The 17,008-nt window shown below is 48.3% G+C and overlaps 1 pseudogene; it reads left to right on the top strand.

The window, feature by feature from the left end:
- The window catches only part of LOC149857222 (plasmanylethanolamine desaturase 1-like), a 134,910-nt pseudogene that overhangs the window by 20,166 nt on the left and 97,736 nt on the right, over nt 1-17,008 (top strand).

The raw sequence follows: 17,008 nt of genomic DNA, 5'->3' as shown, positions 1-17,008 counted from the left end.
AGACTGTGAATTCAGATATAAAAACCAGCCTCTGAGAAACACATTGTTTCTGTCACTTTCAGACAGAGTATGTGAAATCTCTTTTCTTCTGTATGCAAAATATTTCAATATTTTCTTTTTCATTTCAGAGTTTCAAAATGAGTCTTTTCATTTGTCTTCTATATTCTGTTATTATGGCTCTGAGTTCTGTCATTAGACTTGCTAAAATGTTCTGTTACCTTGTATTTCATTTTCTAGGGAGAGTAATGTTTACCTTCTTGCTCAGTGTCATGGTAACAGAAATACTTACCTCGTGCTATATCGAAGTTTGTATTTTAAATACAGGCTGTGCAGGTTATAGATTGATGTATATCCCATGTGGAACAGATAGTACTAGCTTTCTGGGTGCTAATGTCTGCTCTCAGTCATTGGTCTGGGGTCACAGATATATGTCTTTCTGAATCAGTTAAAAATACAGTAGCTATGCTTGGGGACACAAGTTGAAATTTTCAGGGGCCTAATTATTCTGTTAGTTGCATGTGAGCAATTCCCAATGAAGTCAATGCAAGTAGTGTATGCAAACCTGATGGAGTAACTGGACATTTGAAATATACAGGGTTTAACCATGAAATAGCAATTCAATTCCTCTGGCATCAAGAGGCCAAATTTAATTTAGCTCCTTGACTTCAGGGTTTAGCACTAATTTTTCAGAGAACTAGCTGGGTCTGTCTACATGTTCAATGAATGCTACACAGGCTTGCTGCACAGTAAAATTCTGTGCAGTAAACCTAGTAAACCTTCCTGGGGAGCACGTCTACATGTGCTCCTTATTGGAAGCAAATATGCTCCTGTTGGGAGCAGCTTGCTGTAAGACTGTCTCAAACCTGCTCTGGCCCTCTGCAGCAGCCAGGGGGAGCTCCAGACTCCTCCTGGGTGCTAGCTTGGGGGCTGGCAGGTGTGTGGATGTCTTTAAGAGTGTTATGTATAGGTTGTTACCTTGGCATGGGGATTGCGGGAGGGAACAGCAGAACAGGAGGCAGAATCTGACTCTGAATAAACAAGCTTGATGGTTCTATAATCTTAACTCCTTGGTCTTTTAAGAACTACACATGGTATGAGGAGTGGGGTACGAAGAAAGTGGAAAAAAAAAGGAGCAACTAAAAATTTCAAAAGAGTTAAAGCTGTCCAGAAATGCAGCAGAAAACTGGAGGAAATTTAAGCAGAGCTTTACCAAATATATGATGGCCAGCAGAGCTACAGAGAAGAAAGATTAACTCAAGGTAGCTTTTTTTTTAAATATAGCAGGCCCAGAAGCTCTGTCTCTTTATAATAGCCTACAACTGTCAGAAGCAGAACAGAAAAGTTATGGCACAGTAATTAAAAAAAAAGTTTGAGAAATATTGTATACCCAAACAAAATGAAATCTTTGAACAGTATAATTTCCACATGAGACAGCAGAAATAATGAGACTTCAGAGGAGTTTGTCAAAGAGCCAGACATGCAACTTTGGAGATCTAAAAGAATCCATTATCAGAGACCAAAAAGTATTGGAAGAATTTTCTCACTAGGGAGTAGTAAGCCACTGGAACAAGTTACCCAGAGAAGTGGTGGAAGCTCCATCCTTGGGGGATTTCAAAACCCAGCTAGACATAACTTTGGTTGGGATGATCTAGTTGGGGATGGTCTGGTTTTCAGGAAGGAGTTGGACTAGATAACCTCCTGAGGTCCCGTCCAACCCTAACATTCTATGGTTCTATTGGGTATAAGGGATACAAGCCTTAGGAAAAGACTGCTAAAGGATCCTGAGCTTCATTTGGAAAAGGTAGTTAGAATGTGCCAAATGGCTGAGATAACAAATGCCAGACTGCAGAAGCTGGAGGAAAAAGCAGAGCCAGCTGAACTAGACAGGATTACAAGACTGCAAAAACCTAAGAAAACATACAAACAATACAAAAAGGAGGACCTCACTATGAAGCAAGCAAGTGGATGCCAAAGAGAATTGCTTGAGGAAACTGTGGTCAGCTGCAGATGCTGTGGTGGTTACCACAAACCCATGCAATGCCCTGGATTTGATAAGTGCTGCAACAAATGTAAAAGATTCAATCACTTTGCAGGAGGTTACAGAAAGGAGCAGGAGCATCCCATCTGGCCCCACGGACTTATACACAGCCAGCTTTTCTAGGTAGTCCCTAACCTGTTTTTTCACCACCTAGGGCTCACCTCCTCCCCAAACTGTGCAGTCCGGTGCAATAATCTGGGAGTTGTGAAGATGGAGGCAAAAAAGTCATTGAGCACTTCAGCCTTTTCTGCAACCTCTGTCACAAGGTTGCCTCCCCCATTCAATAAGGTACCCACACTTTCCCTGATCCTTCTCTTGCTACCAACATAGTTGTAGAAACCCTTCTTGTTCCCCTTCACATCTCTTACTAGCTGCAACCAAGGTTCCCTCTAAGGCGTACGCGTGTGTGGCCGTGCACAACCAGAAGTGCAGCTATGCACAGCCTTTTCACAGCCGCACCAGGAGAAGCTGGAGCCAGAGCCTGGTGCAGGCTCCGCCGGCTCCGGGGAAGTGCTCTGCTCCTCCGCATCAGGGCTGGGGAGCGGAGCACTTCCCTGGAGCCAGGAGCCTGTGCCAGCTGCCCGCCCCAGCCTCCGTCCTTGCCTTGCCTCACCTCAGGGAGGAGCCACTGCCAGCCCTAAGTCAGGCTTCGCTGGCTCCAGGACACTGCTCCACTCCCTGGCATGGCCTCTGGGGGCATGTCCTGCAGTGTTCTGGAGATGACCTCACTCAGGGCAGGCAGTGGCTCCTCCCGTTGTGGGGAAGTGGAGCACTTCCCCAGAGCTGGCGGAGCCTGCACCAGGCTCCAGCTCTATCCCCTGGCCCTAGCCTCCAGCCGCTGTCTCCCTGCTCCAGGCCCTGGCCCCTGGCTCCAGTCCCTGGCCTCTAGCCCCAGCCTCCATCCCCTGGCCCCAACTCCATCCCCTGGCCTCCAGCCCCAGCCTCCAGCCACTGTCTCCCCACTCCAGCCCCTGGCCCCCAGCTCCAGTCCCTGGCCCCAACCTCCAGCCTGTGGCCCCAGCCACTGGCCCCTGGCTCCCAGCTCCAGCCCCTTGCCTCTGGCCCCCGGTCCCAGTCCCTGACTCCCAGCCCCAGCCTCTGGCCCCAGCTTCCAGCCACCGACCCCTGCCGGCTCCCAGCCCCTGGCCCCCAGCTTCTGCCCCTGGCCCGCAGCTCCCAGCTCCAGCCCCTGGCCTCTGGTCCCTGGCTCCCAGCTCCAGCCTCCGGCCCCTGGCCCTGGACCCCAGCCGCTGGCCCCCAACCTCCTTCGGTAAGTGTCCCACGCCAGACTGAGGCGGTGCGCTCACAGATCAAGGCGGCGCTCACAGACTGGTGCTCCTTAGAGGGAACATTGGCTGCAACTTCTATTGAGTTTGGGCCTTCCTGACTTCATCCCCACATGCCCAAGCACTGTTTTTATATTCTTTCCTATTTATCCAAGTTTCCACTTCTTATAAGCTTCATTTTTGTGATTTAGTTTACTAAAGAGTTCCCTGCTAAGCCTAGCTGGTCTTCTTCCATATTTGCTAGTTTTTCTGTGCATCAGGATGGTATGTTACTGCATTCTCAGTAAGGCTTCCTTAAAGTAGGCCTGTGCAAGTAGGCAGTTATTCGATCTGGGTTTGGATCCAGCTGCCTTGGATGCCAGGGATCCGATCCGGAGCTCCAGACCAGGTTTCTGCTTTGATCTGGCTGAAGTGGCTCTGAAGCTTTGGAGCCGCCAGAGAGATCCGGCCATAAGGTATAACGGGGAAGCAATGAAATATCTATAACTTTGTTGTTTTTTGCCTAATTTGGATGAAACTTGCAGGGGTGGTAGCCTCCTCTGAGAACATGAAGCCTACCAAGTTTCACAAAGCCTGCCAGCTGTTGAGGAGATAGGTGCAGGGCTTCAGGGTTCTGGGGCTGACAGACAAAACTTGTGACATGGGTGCTTGTGCAACTGACTGTGTCTTGGGGTGGGGGCATGGCACTACTGCAGGCCTGGCTGCTAAGCTACTGTGTTACCAGTTACCAATCAATCATGATTCACTCAGGGACTAGCTCAATACACAGTAGCTAGCTAATGTAGCCAGCTAATTAGCAACAATTAACACTTACAAAAACACAGACTAAGAAGAGGAAAGAATTAATACAGACAATCAACTGCCCCAAGATGGACACAGTCAGTTGCCAAAGCACCTGTCATGAGTTTTACTTGTCTGCAGCTTGAGGTGCAGTTCCCCCCCAAACCCCTGCACTGATCTTCTTGAAACTTGGCAGGCTTTGTGGCCTCACCAGGGGCTGCCACCCCTGTAGTTTTTATGCCCCTGTGGTGTAACAAATACACGCAACATGAGTTTTGCTTTCAGGAATTTGGGGTGAAGTTCCTCCCGAACCCCTGCAATGATCTTCTTGAAACTTGGCAGGCTTTGTGGCCTTATCAGGGGCTACTATTCCTGCAGTTTCACCCCCACCATGATGTAACAGTTACATGTGACATGAGTTTTGCTTTCAGGAATTTGGGGTGCAGTTCCCCCCAAAACCCTAAACTGATCTTCTTCAAGCTTGATAGACTTCATGCTCTCAGCAGCAGCTAGCACTCCTGCAAGTTTAATCCAAATCAGGCAAAAAAACAACAAAGTTATAAATATTGTATTGATTATCCATTATACTCTATGGCTGAATCGCCGAATTGGCTCCGAATCTTTTCCAAAGCGATTCAGAAGCTCCGAATCAATTCAGAAAGCCTAAAGCTTCCACCAATTTGATTCAGATTCATATATTCAGCCTCCAAATCATCTGAATCATCTCCGAATCATGACCCAAAGCTTTGCACAGCCCTAGTGCAGCCAGCTCTCCTGGACTCCTCTGCCCCTCAGTCTGGCTTCCAAGGGGATCCTGCCCATGAGTTCCCTGAGCAAGTTGAAGTCTGTTTTTCTGAAGTCCAGGGTCCTTACTCTGCTGCACTCCATCCTTCCTTTTCTCAGGATCCTAAACTCAATCGTTTTGTGGTCACTGCTGCCCAAGTTGCCAACCACTACTACTTTCCCCACCAATTCTTCCCTGTAGGTGAGCAGCAGGTAAAGAACAGCATGGCCCCTAGTTGGCTGCTCCAGCACTTTCACCAGGAAGTTGTCCCCAACACTCTCCCAAAACTTTCTGGATTGCCTGTGCACTGCAGTATTGCCCTCCCAGCAGATGTCAGGGTAATAGAAGTCACCCATAAGGACCATGGCCTGTGATTGGGAAACTTTTGCTAGCTGTTTGAAGAAAGCCTCATCTACCACTTCCTCCTGGTCTGGTGGTCTATAGCAGACCCCCCAGCATGACATCAACCTTATTGTTCTCCCTTCTGACCCTAACCCAGACACTCTCAACAAGCCTTTTTGAAAACATTATGGAGGACTTCAGCAATTACAAAAGGTTTTAACTTGGTTTATGACATGGGGGCCTCTTAGAAACCGCTACATTTCAGGGCTGCAGATCATCAAGATATACACCTGGTTAATTTTCTTTATCTCCTACTATCCCAATATAATAAAAGTGGAACGCTTTCTGTTAAAAAGAGCATTGTTAAATTTTCTTTTTTAATTCAAATAGATTTTCACCAACTTATCTACTATCTTAATGGTAAAATACTGATCATTTTATGGGGGGTGTTGTTCTCCTGTGTCTAATGAAGCAGGACACTTTGAACATTATTTGATAAATAAATAGGATTGCATCAAAAAACCCAGCTTTTTGTCAGCAGTTACTCTTCCTATTGAAAACAACCCCAAATGCTGTTCAAAGGACAACAATGTGCAGTATAAGATAAATCTTTTCCAGCTTTATCCTGGAGCTGTGAGCAATCACATGGCTCTTTACATAAAATGCAACTCCTCCTATTCTTCTCCCCTGCCTGTCCTTCCTGAACAGTTTGTACCCATCCATAACAGTGCTCTGGTCATGCGAGCTCCCAGCATGTCTCTGTTGTTCCAATCATGTCAAAGTTCCATTATGGTGCAAGGACTTCCAATTCTTCTTGCTTGTTTCGCAGGCTCCATGCAGTTCTGTACACCTGAGGTAACTAGTTGATTGCCCTGATTGCTTAGGAAGTATGAAAGCCTTTTGCCCCCTCCTGCTTGCTCTTCCTCCAGGTCTCCTGCTTCCCCACTTGCCTCAGGGCTTTGGTTTCCATCCCCTAGTGAACCTAGTTTAAAGCCCTCCTCACCAGGTTAGCGAGCCTGTCTATGAAGACACTCTTCCCTCTCTTCATCAAGCGGATCCCATCTCTTCATCAAGCCGAGAACCATACATGCTCCAAGAAATGTTCCCCTTGTACTAAGGGAGAAACTGGAAAAGGAATTAGACAGATTAGCCAACATGGTCATAATAGAAAAAAAAGATAGATTCTTGAGGTTGTGTCCGGATCCTAAGAAAATAAACAGGTACATCAAAAGGGAGCATTTTCCCATTCCCACCAGGGAAAAGGTAACATGGCAGAAGCTAAATATTTCTCTACTTTGGATGCCTCTTCTGGGTTTTGGCAAGTTTCCCTAGAAAAAAATAGCACTAGATTATGTACTTTCAATATGCCCTTCAGAAGGTATTGCTTTTGTATGCTTCTTTTTGGACTGTGTTCTGCATCTGAAGTATTTCACACAGGGCACGTCTACACATTCTTTTACATGCGCCTAAACTTAATGTGCATTTGCCTAGCTAAAGTTAGTCCCAAGTCAGTCAACATACACAATGTTGTGTCTTAGTGCATCTACATGTGCATTTAGGCGCACCTAAATTTAATACCTGCTTTTGCTGGTATTGAAATCCCCAGAATGTGGGCACTAATTGCAGAACCTACTGCTTTTGCAGGTATCAAATTTAGGTGCGAATTGTCTAAAATTGCCATATTTCAGGTGCATTAAGGGCATGTACATATAGACCTGCACCCTGAATGCACCTCAAAAATGGCTAATCCACCTTAAATCAGCAAGTGTAGATGAACCCAGAAAAGTGCAACAAATTTTTTAAGTTCTTAATGGAACTATGGTTTATATTGATGATGTATTAGTTTGGGGAAATACTATGGAAGAACATGACCTGAGGCTAAGAAAGGCACCAGAAAGAGCTCACAGAGCAGGTTTGAAACTGAACAAATAAAAATGCAAATTCAGGATCAAAGAAATAATGTATCTGGGAGAAAAGCTCCCACAAGGGTGAAAGCCATTATAAACATGCCACCATCTACAGATTTCATAGACACTAGGGCTGGAAGGGACCTTGGAAGATCATTGAGTCCAGCCCCCTGCTCGAAGGGCAGAAAGTCAGCTGGGGTCATAGGATAAGGAAGGAGTGCAAAGAATACTAGGAAAGAACAATCTTGTAGGGAAATAATCTACCTAATTTGAAGCATAGCAAACACCTTAGTTTACTCCTACAAAAGAATGCTCAATGGATATGGATACATGAACATGAAACTGGATTTAAAAACTTGAAGAAAAAAATAATAAAATCTTCAATACTAAAATGGTATGACTCTAAAAGATGCATTAAATTGTCAACAGATGCTTCTAAAAAATTAATTGGAGCACCTTCACTTCAAAAACATGGGGATAGCTGAAGACCAGTAGCATGCATGTCTAGGGCACTCTCTAAGATAGACTGTCTGTATGCACAAATTGAGAAAGAAAGTTCAGCTTTGGCATATGCCTGTAAGAAATTTCATATATTCATCTATGGGAAGCCCGTGATAGCTGAAACTAATCATAAACCTTTGGTAACTACAGCAAAGAAAGGGTTGCCAGATATGCCACCCAGATTACAGAGACTTTTCTGTCAACTGCAAAAGTATAATTTAGATGTATAGTACATGCCAGGAAAACATCTATGTATTGCAGATAGGTTGTCCAGAGCACATGACACAACAGAAAATGACAGAAGTCCAGTTGCAGACTTAGTACATGTTAATCCAATTAAAAGAATAATTCCTGTCACAGGTAAAATGTGGGCACTAATTGCAGAAGCTACTGCTCAGGACACCACATTGCAAAAAGTGATAACTGTTATTTGTGCTGGTTGGCCTGAAAAACATATACCTAGCCCCTACTCTCTGTTCAAGGAAGAGCTGTCAGTACTGGATAGCATTTTGTTCAAAGGCTCACGACTTGTTCCAGCAGTGCTAAAGGGAGACACATTAAGCAGAATACCTGAGGGGCATCTAGACATTAGAAAATGCAAATGAGGGCAAGGGGTGCTCTATATTGGCCCAACATAAATAATGACATAGAAGATGCAATAAAGACTTGTACAACATGTCTAAAGTACAGATCAGCACAAAGAAAATAGCCCATGATGGTTGTGGAGGAGCCTGTAGCTCCATGGTATGAAGTTGGCATTGACTTATGCATGTATGCAAGAATAAATTATGTATTAGTGACGGATTATTATTCTCACTATCCTAAAATTGCATTGCTCAAAAAAGCACAACAGCAAATCACATCATAACTCACATCAAACTGATATTTGTTAGGCATTGGATTCCACAAGAGACAACGGATCTCAATTCAACTGTCGTGATTTTAAAGAGCTTGGAAACAAATACAGTTTTCATCATAACACTTCAAGTCCTAAATACCCACAATCCAATGGTTTGGTGGAAAATAGAGTATAAATAGTGAGGAGGCTATTGAGAAAAGCTACAGATTCATACAACAATCTTTATCTGTCACTCTTTAATTACAAGGTAACACCCATGAAATGTAGATTGTCTCCAGCAGAAATGCTGTTTAACAGGAAGCTCAAATCCAGGCTGCCAAATCTTGTGGATGATGCTCATCAGAATGAAAAACAAAACACGAAAACGTTTTACAAAACTGAAAACCTCAAACAAAAATTGTACTATGACAGGGGTTCCAGGGAGTTATCACAACGGAACAACAAAGATACGGTGCTTATTTCAGATGGGCAAACATAAAGCACTAGTTTCCCATCAATATAGCTCCCAGATCCTATAAAGTAGTCACACCGGAAGGACAGGTGTTAAGAAGAAACAGATGACACTTGCAGCTTGTAAATGGGAGAAAAGAAGCAGCATCATGAGATGCACCAAAGGAAACAGAGCTAATATCAAAGCAACAAGACATGACAGAGGAGATTGAAAATGTCACAGCAGAGACATCTGAACAAGGAAACTGAGCAAGAAGTGTAGCAGTAAGGACTGAGACTGCAGAGAAGCTGAGCAGATCACTCAGAGCTAAAAAGCCAACACATAGACTAATAGAGACCTGTTAAAATATGGTTTAACTATGGGTTGAATTAAACTTCCAATATTAGTAGTACATGGGTGTATGTTACATGTCAAGGGGGAAGATGTGCCTTTAAGAGTGATATGTATAAGTTGTTACATTGGCCCTGGGAATGCAGGAGGGAACAGCTGAATGGGAGGCAGGGTCTGGCTCTCTGAATAAACAAGCTTGATAGTTCCATAGTCTTAACTTCTCGGACTTTTGAGGACTACATAGCAGGGAGCGCAGGAGAGCTTTAGTCCTGGTGCTGCTTGGCTCCCAGCTCCTGTGGGGAGCTGGGATCTGAGCAGTGCTGGGATGGGGGGGAGGCAGAAATCTACCCTATCCCAGTGCTGCTTGGTTTCCAGCTCCTGGGGGGAGCCAGGAGCTGAGTAGTGCCAGGACCAGGAGAGTTCCTTATCCACCGTGGCTCCCTAGTGTTGGAGCTGACCGGGAGCAAATTTGTTCCCAGTCAGCATCTGCACATGTGCTCCTGTCCAGTATGCACTGCACAGTTTACTACCTGTATTTACAGGTAGTAGCTAAGTATGCAGGACTAAATATATTTGGAAACCTTGATCATCTGTGATGTACTATAGTGAAAAAAGAGAAAGAAAAGAAGTCTAATGCTCAAAAGCTTGACGTAGAAACGTGGAAACAAAGATGTGTTTAAAATATTTTAAATCTAAGCTAAGGAGTAGCACAACGTGTGACATGCCATGCAGAGAGTAACCCTATATTGTAAGAGCAAAGTAATAAAAGGAATACTTGGTGGGTAAAGGAATAGTAAAAGACCCAGGAACAACTTGGTTTAAAAGGTCACTTTCAGTTGATTTTCCTTATGGAAATATTCAGTGGACTATAATACAGAATAACTGCTGTGTTAGCACATAATCCCTTGATAATAAATGGATACTTGATTTTACCAAAAGGCCAAGGCTGACCAATTCGTCTACATTAGTGTTCAATTGCTGCTGATTGGGAAGACAGTTAGTTAGACTGAGGTGAGCTGCATTTAGCTCTAATAAATGAATGTGGATCTCATCTTTGTCTGAAGGCTCCAAATATAATTGTTACATCCCTATCTGATTAATGAAAGTGAGGAATCTGAGGCCTGGTACAGGTGGAACTGGATAAGACTGTTGACTGCACAAGGACCTGTGGCAGTGGGCTGGCCCGATGGAGCGCAGGCAGGGAAGCTGACAAATGCGTCCTGCCATGATAAGGAACTGCTGTGAATTTTGGATACAAAAGAGTTTAGAAAATGCCAAGCTCCCTAAGCAGCAAAAGTCCCAAGTTCTGTTGTGCTAAGCTGCTTAAAGACAATCTTTCAAATGTAAGACATTCTTCCTTTACAGAGGAAAATGGGCTGGGGTCATCTAGACTGGAGGTCATCTAGTCCAGCCCCCTGCCTGAGGCAGGGTGATCCAAACCATTCTCTACAATCCATAGTGTGCCCTCATTGCAAAAGCTAACACCATCCTGGGCTGCACTGATAGAAGTGTTGCCAGATGGTTGAGGGAAGTGATGATTTCCCTGTATCCAGCACCACTGAGGCTGCATCTGGAACACTGGGTATGTCTACATGAGATGCTTAATGTGCAGTGGCCTAATTCTACTGCGGATAAGCATGGCTAGGAAAAACTGTGCGAATGCACAGTAGTTTTAGTCCAATGCACATTAACTGTCACACAAAAAGCGTTCATCTGTGCTAATGTGCAGTAGTGCCGATTACGGCACATTAAAGAACATGTAGACACACTCACTTTGTCCAGTTTTGGGTCCTCCACTACAGAAAGGATGTGGACAAATTGGAGGGAGAGTAGTGGAGGGCAATCAAAATGGTTAGTGGGCTGGGGAACATGATTTATGAGGAGAGGTTGAAGGAACTAGGCTTCTTTAGTCTGGAGGAGACAGAGGGAATTTAACAGCAGCTTTCAAATACCTGAAGGGAGGCTCCAAAGAGGATGGAGCTGGTGTGTTCTCAGTGGTGGCAGAACAAGGAGCAACTGTTTCAAGTTGCAACAAGGGATGTTTAGGTTAGTGTGACCGCCAGGCTGGGGGTAGGGGAATTCCCTGTGAATAGCGGCCTGAGGGTGGAGGACTGCCGCTACTCACCCTGGGATGCCGTTGACCCGGAGTAGATGTTGAGTCGTCAAGTTCCTGCCCTGGTTCTCACCCGCCACGACTTGCTGTTAGGTTCAGTAGGGCGGTTCCTGGTTACTCCACAGCCCGGGATCCCCGGCGGTCACGTTGCGGGGCTCCACCACCCCTTGCACCCCGGCCTCACGCCTCCTCGGGTGTCCTTTCTAATCGATCCCGGCTCCCTATCCCGAGGCCGGTCGCCTCACCGGCCCAGCCGACCCTTATCCTCGGGCTCCCCGTGCCCTGGGCGTTACAGGACCGGATCCCGGCCAAGACGGGGTTTCCTCTACGGGCCCCTGCCCGGACCTCCCGGGCGATACTCCTCAACGGGCTCCTCTTCTAATGTGAGGAATCTGGAAGGCTAACTCTAAGTGTTTAGCCCAGACCTTCCTAGGTCCCTTGCGGGCAACCCTTCTCTGTGTTCTTGGCCACCAGTGGCCAACACCGGTCTAGGCCCTACTGCACCTCGTCGGTGCCCCACTGGGCCGACCCCCCAACCCCAGACCTGTAAGCCCTGCAAGTTGAGGGTTCACAGTCCCAGAACTCTTCGTCGCTGGATCCCTCGTCTTCTGGGCCGGTCTGCTGCTCCCCGCTTGTGCTGGGGCTGGCTGCCACTGCTGTTCTCCCCTCCGTTTGGGCGGGCTGCAACTCCCCGCCGGGGTTGCCCGTCTCCCCTCCGAGCAGGTCCGCCGTTTGGCCACGGTTGCCGCTCTCCAACCCTTGGTCCGGGCGGGCGGCAGCTCGCCTGCCGCCGATGTCCCTTGACCCTCCTCTCGAGGGGTTTGGGTCCCGTCGCCCTCTGGGGTCCTCACTCCCGGTGGGTGCGAGGTTACCTGCTCGCTTCCCACTGGGATCCTCTGCCTTGACGGCAGAGAGCCCTCTCTCTGGGTCCCGCCGCCGTCTTTCCTCGGCAGCTACTTTTATCGCCGGCCTCCAACTGCCGGCTCCGGCCGCACTGGCATAAACAAGTGGCGGATGTCCCGCTCGGGCTCCACCGCTGTCGCGGGTAAGTCCCGTTCCGGCTCCCTGGGACAGTTAGATATTAGGAGAAACTCTCTCACAAGGATGGTAGTAAAACACTGGAGCAGGTTATCCAGAGAGCTTGTGGACTCTTTGTCCTTGGAGGTTTTGAAGGCCCCAGTAGACAACGCCTTGGTTAAGATGATATAGTGGGGCTGGTCCTGCTTTGAGCAGGGGGTTGGACTAGGTGACCTCTTGAGATCCCTTCCAACCCTCATTTTCTAAACTCTACGTAAGAGTACTGTCAACCCTGATACACCGCAGACCTCATGCCCTAACCTGCCCCAGGTAAGGCAGGGGAACCACAGCAGCTAACTCCTATGCTCCAGAGTCCAGACCATGAACAGTTCAAGCCCCTGGCGACCGGGGCCCGGCTGCGCTGGCGGGGCTAAGCGTGGAGCTCCCGCACACACCGCTGGCAGGGGTGGCGGTGAGCGGGGACTGCCCGCAGGGGATGCCGGCGTACCCCCTGCTACAGGGGAAGGCGAAGCCAGCCGCAGGGGCTCAGGCCTGAGGGGCTCGGAGAAACGAGGCCCCGAGCAGCAGTGTGGGGGGGCCGCCTTGCAGCAAAGCAGCAGCTGGGCCGCGCGCGGGCCCAGGCCAGGCACGTGAGGGGCTGCCCTGACGGGGAGAGCCGGGCTGGCGGCATCTTTCCTCGTCCAGCCCCAGCGCAGCCTGGGCCTCGGCAGACGGGGCCGCTGCAAGGCAGGCCCCTCGGAAGAGCCTCGCAGCTCCGCTTAGGTCGGACGGGACCGGCCGGCGCCGGGATGGGCGAGGCCGCTGCGCCCCGACCCCGGAGGCTGTCCGTCGGGCCCGGGGGCACGGCGCGGGTCCCGGGTGCGCCGGGCTCCGCAGCGCTGCCCGTCCCCGCCGCCGCCCGGAGCAGGGGTCGTGGGGGGGAATGGCGGCGCTGCTGCTCGGCGAGCTGCAGAGCGAGTCCGGCCGCGGAGGACCCGCGCCTCGCCCGGTAAGCAGCGGCGGGCGGAGGCTGCAGCCTCCCCGGGGGCTCGCGCGCGCGGGGGGGCGGGGCGCGGAGCCGCTCGCGGGTCGGTCCCGCGCGGGCCCGCCTCGGCGCGTCTGCTGCCCCGGTGGGCCGGCACGAGGGAGGGAGGAGGCCGCGGCCGCGGGGCAGAGGGGTGAGCTAGACCTCCTCCAGGATGCTCTCGTGACTCCGGAGTTGCCCCGCGGGCCGCTCCTTTTGTGACCCTTCCTTGTGCTGTGTGTGAAGAGCAGGAGAGCCCTTGCGCTGGTTACTCCAGAGTCCCCTTTGCTCATCTGTCTGGTGTAATGTCGTCGCCCCTCTTTTTCCGTGGTGGGTGAAAGAGAGGAGGAAGCTGCCAAGTGTAGGGTAAAGTAGCTGGAAACGTTGGCTCCGACGTACCCTTCGGCCTGCAAGTCGGTTCAGTGGCAGGGACCAACCGCGTGCGGTTGCAGGCCAAGATTTGCAGAAGGGGCGAGGGCTTCGGGGGTGCTCAAGCTGAGACTGTGAAAGTGAGAAAGCATCCCCTGTGTGACGGGCCTGCCCCTTCAAGGCATCTCAGTTTGGGTCTCCAAAACCATTAGTTACCATCTGCTTCGTTAAGATACTTCACAGAGCACAGTGATGTTTGTGGACTGACTAGTTACTTGACTTCATCTAAAACAAGATATATTCTTTTTTAGCAGTTCCTCAGTTGTTGTTTCAGCAGGGGTGCAGTTCCTCAGTTGTTAGCCCTGGTGCATGCCCGTGAGGGCTAACCTTTCTGGCAGGTGTTCCACAAGTTAAGCCCTGTCCTCTCTTGGAATAAAGCCCTGATCTCTGCCCCTCAGAAACAGACCTGACAGAGTTTGTCCCTGAGGAGCCAGAATGGAGCCAGGGTGGCTTGAGCTCTGGCCGTGGCCATAGGGAGCAGAGCAGAGCAGAGCAGAGCAGAGCAGAGCAGAGCATAGTAGAGGCTTGGCATTACTGGTGGCGGAGGCATCAGGACCAAAAGTCAGGTTAACCCTTCCCTGGCCCTACAGGCTGCTGCAATTTTACATGATAAGCAAGGATCCAAAGCCCTGAATTTGGCAGTGGCTGCAAGGCCTGAGCAGGGGTAACTTGGCTTTTGGTGGTGGCATCTGACATCTTCGCAGCAGTATCTTACCTGCTTCTTGAAGCCCTCGGCTCCCTGCCTCCATTCAAGCACCTCCTGTTTTTGAGTGCCAGGGGCTTGTGTGCCACATGATAGCAACTGCCCCTGCCATAGGTTGTCCACCCTGGTGCATGTTCTAGAGTTGCTACCACAATGTCACCCGAACCTTTTTGATGCAGGTCAGTGAAGGTGAATCACTACTCTAACTTGATCTTCAAATATATTTTTCTTTCTTTTCCATAAAAAGCACTAGGTTCTCTTTTATTTATTTATTTGCCTATTTTAAAGTGGTCCAGCTTAGTGGCAACTGGAATTTGCTATGATCTTAAGACTATTTGTTGGCTTATGTGAAATGAATTAGTGGTCTTGGTTTTTTTGGGCAAATGTCTACATAGCAACATCTACTACTAAGTGATCTCCTTATCAGCAGTCTTGACAGGGAGGACCATGGTGGACTGGACCATGAATTATAGTCAGTATGCAAGGTGTAGTACCCTGGTTGAGGTCTGCTGTTGGAACAGACCCTCCCTGAACTTATTCCATACCTCAGCCCCAAACCTGCAGTGAGCTTAATGTGAAATGATACCTGCTGAGTTCAGCTGTACTCTGTGGTTGTTCTACTGCATCCATCTGAAAGACAAAGTTTTAAAATGAAACTAAAATACTGAAGATACTCAAATATTGTCTGTATCTAGCCAATATTTTCATTTTTGAACAGTCCCTAATAGCTTGAAGTTGTAGGAAAGTTCTTATAGTGCTTTAGTTTTCTTATAACACTTTATGAACATAGGAAGGTCAGGTTCTTTCACTGAAGAGCTTACAATCTTATTTTAGGCAAATACTTCCTAGATGATAAAGGATCATGTCTCAAGAACTTAGAGCATTGGAGAGAATAGCACTTGAAGGAAAAGGGGGAGCAGTGAGCATTGAGGGGGAACTTGGCTCAGGGAAAAGGGAACCTACTTAAAGTCTAGAAGCAGAATAAGAATGGTTGAGTGGAACAAGAGACAAAGGGAGTTCCAAGGAGAGAGGAGTGGTGAGGTGGAAACAGTAGTCTGGGGTGTAGGAGGAAACAAATCCTGACATACTGAGGTGTAGGTTTAAGCAGAGCTGGAGCAGAACTTGAAAATAAGGCCAGTGATGTGACTTGGCAGCAAGGAAAGGGATGGTTGGAATGGCAGATGATTTCCTAGCTGCAGTGTCTAGATAGAAGAGTATGGATCATTCATAATTCAGGCCCCCGATTATATGGTCTATGTTTTCCATCTCTTACAGAGGAAGGGGCAGATTTTTAAATATAATATTGAGAAATAGCAAGACTTGATAAGAACATGAGTCTAGACTAGGGTTGAAGAGAGTGAGAAGACAAATGGAACATACAAGCCTTCATGGCAGGGAGGGCAGTGTCTTTAAATGATACAGGAATGTGATGTAGAAGTGGAAAGGATTTTGAATGATGCATATGGTGGCACAGTAGGAGGCGCTACTGCACAGAGCCACCCGCCTCACTGTGCCAGGCCCAAAATCCTTGTTTTTGGAGTCTCCCACAGGATGCCTACAGCCAGCCATCCCGCTTCCTGGAGAACACCTGCAAACCTGGGGTAACAAACACTGCCACCACCTGGTCACTAGTCTCAGTTAGGGCTCTGTGCAGCCTGGGGCACACAGACCCTGCAAACCTTGGGGTTGCTTGCCCACAGGAAATATTTCTGGGTGCCTCTTACAGCATGAAGCATCCCAAGATAACTTCAGGTAGGGCTGCGGGAACTTAAACAGACAAGCTCTGCTGGCTGGGTTGGGAGCTAAAAGGCTTGCCTCTCCTTCCTCCACATACACACAGCTAGGCACACTGTAACCCAATACCTTTATTGATCAGAGAGGTAGGGAGGGGTTTGGGGTAGAACGAGGAAGTCAGAATACCCTTTGAGCAAACAAAAGTAAGTTGGGGCTTTGCAGATATAGAATATGGCGGCCCTTTTAAGACATGAGTGCCTATACTTAATTCTAGACTTCTGGCTAGTTTCCAGGTCTTTACTTACAGAGAATCATCCAGGCTGCACCTGGAGGCATGCTGCTTGTGGCTTTTCAAAATGCCTGCCAGAGGAAGAGAGAGGCCTCCCCTCCCCCTTGGGATTTATCTGGCCAAGTCACCTGGTTGACCAGCCTGACCCAAAAAGTAAGCAAAGAGAGAGAGAGGGGTCCCCTGGGCTGACCCAATGAGGGGCAGAGAGGAGGGGATTTCTTCAGAATGCATAAGGTGTCTGGCTTTTTGAGTAATGAGTTTAAGATCATGATGGGACATTTGGAAGGTAATATCCATGAGAAAAGGCTGGACAGATGGGAAGAAGTGGAATTGGGCCTTGGTAGCACAAGTATTGTGCTTCTGTGGGAGTGAGTGAAATTGCTGTAGTAATTAGGATAGATGGAAGAAACCAGACGAACCA

The sequence above is a fragment of the Crocodylus siamensis genome, chromosome 9, assembly GCF_052110815.1.
Source record: "Crocodylus siamensis isolate JL-2025a chromosome 9, ASM5211081v1, whole genome shotgun sequence".
Lineage (NCBI taxonomy): Eukaryota > Metazoa > Chordata > Crocodylia > Crocodylidae > Crocodylus > Crocodylus siamensis.
This window is presented reverse-complemented; position numbering and strand designations above follow the sequence as displayed.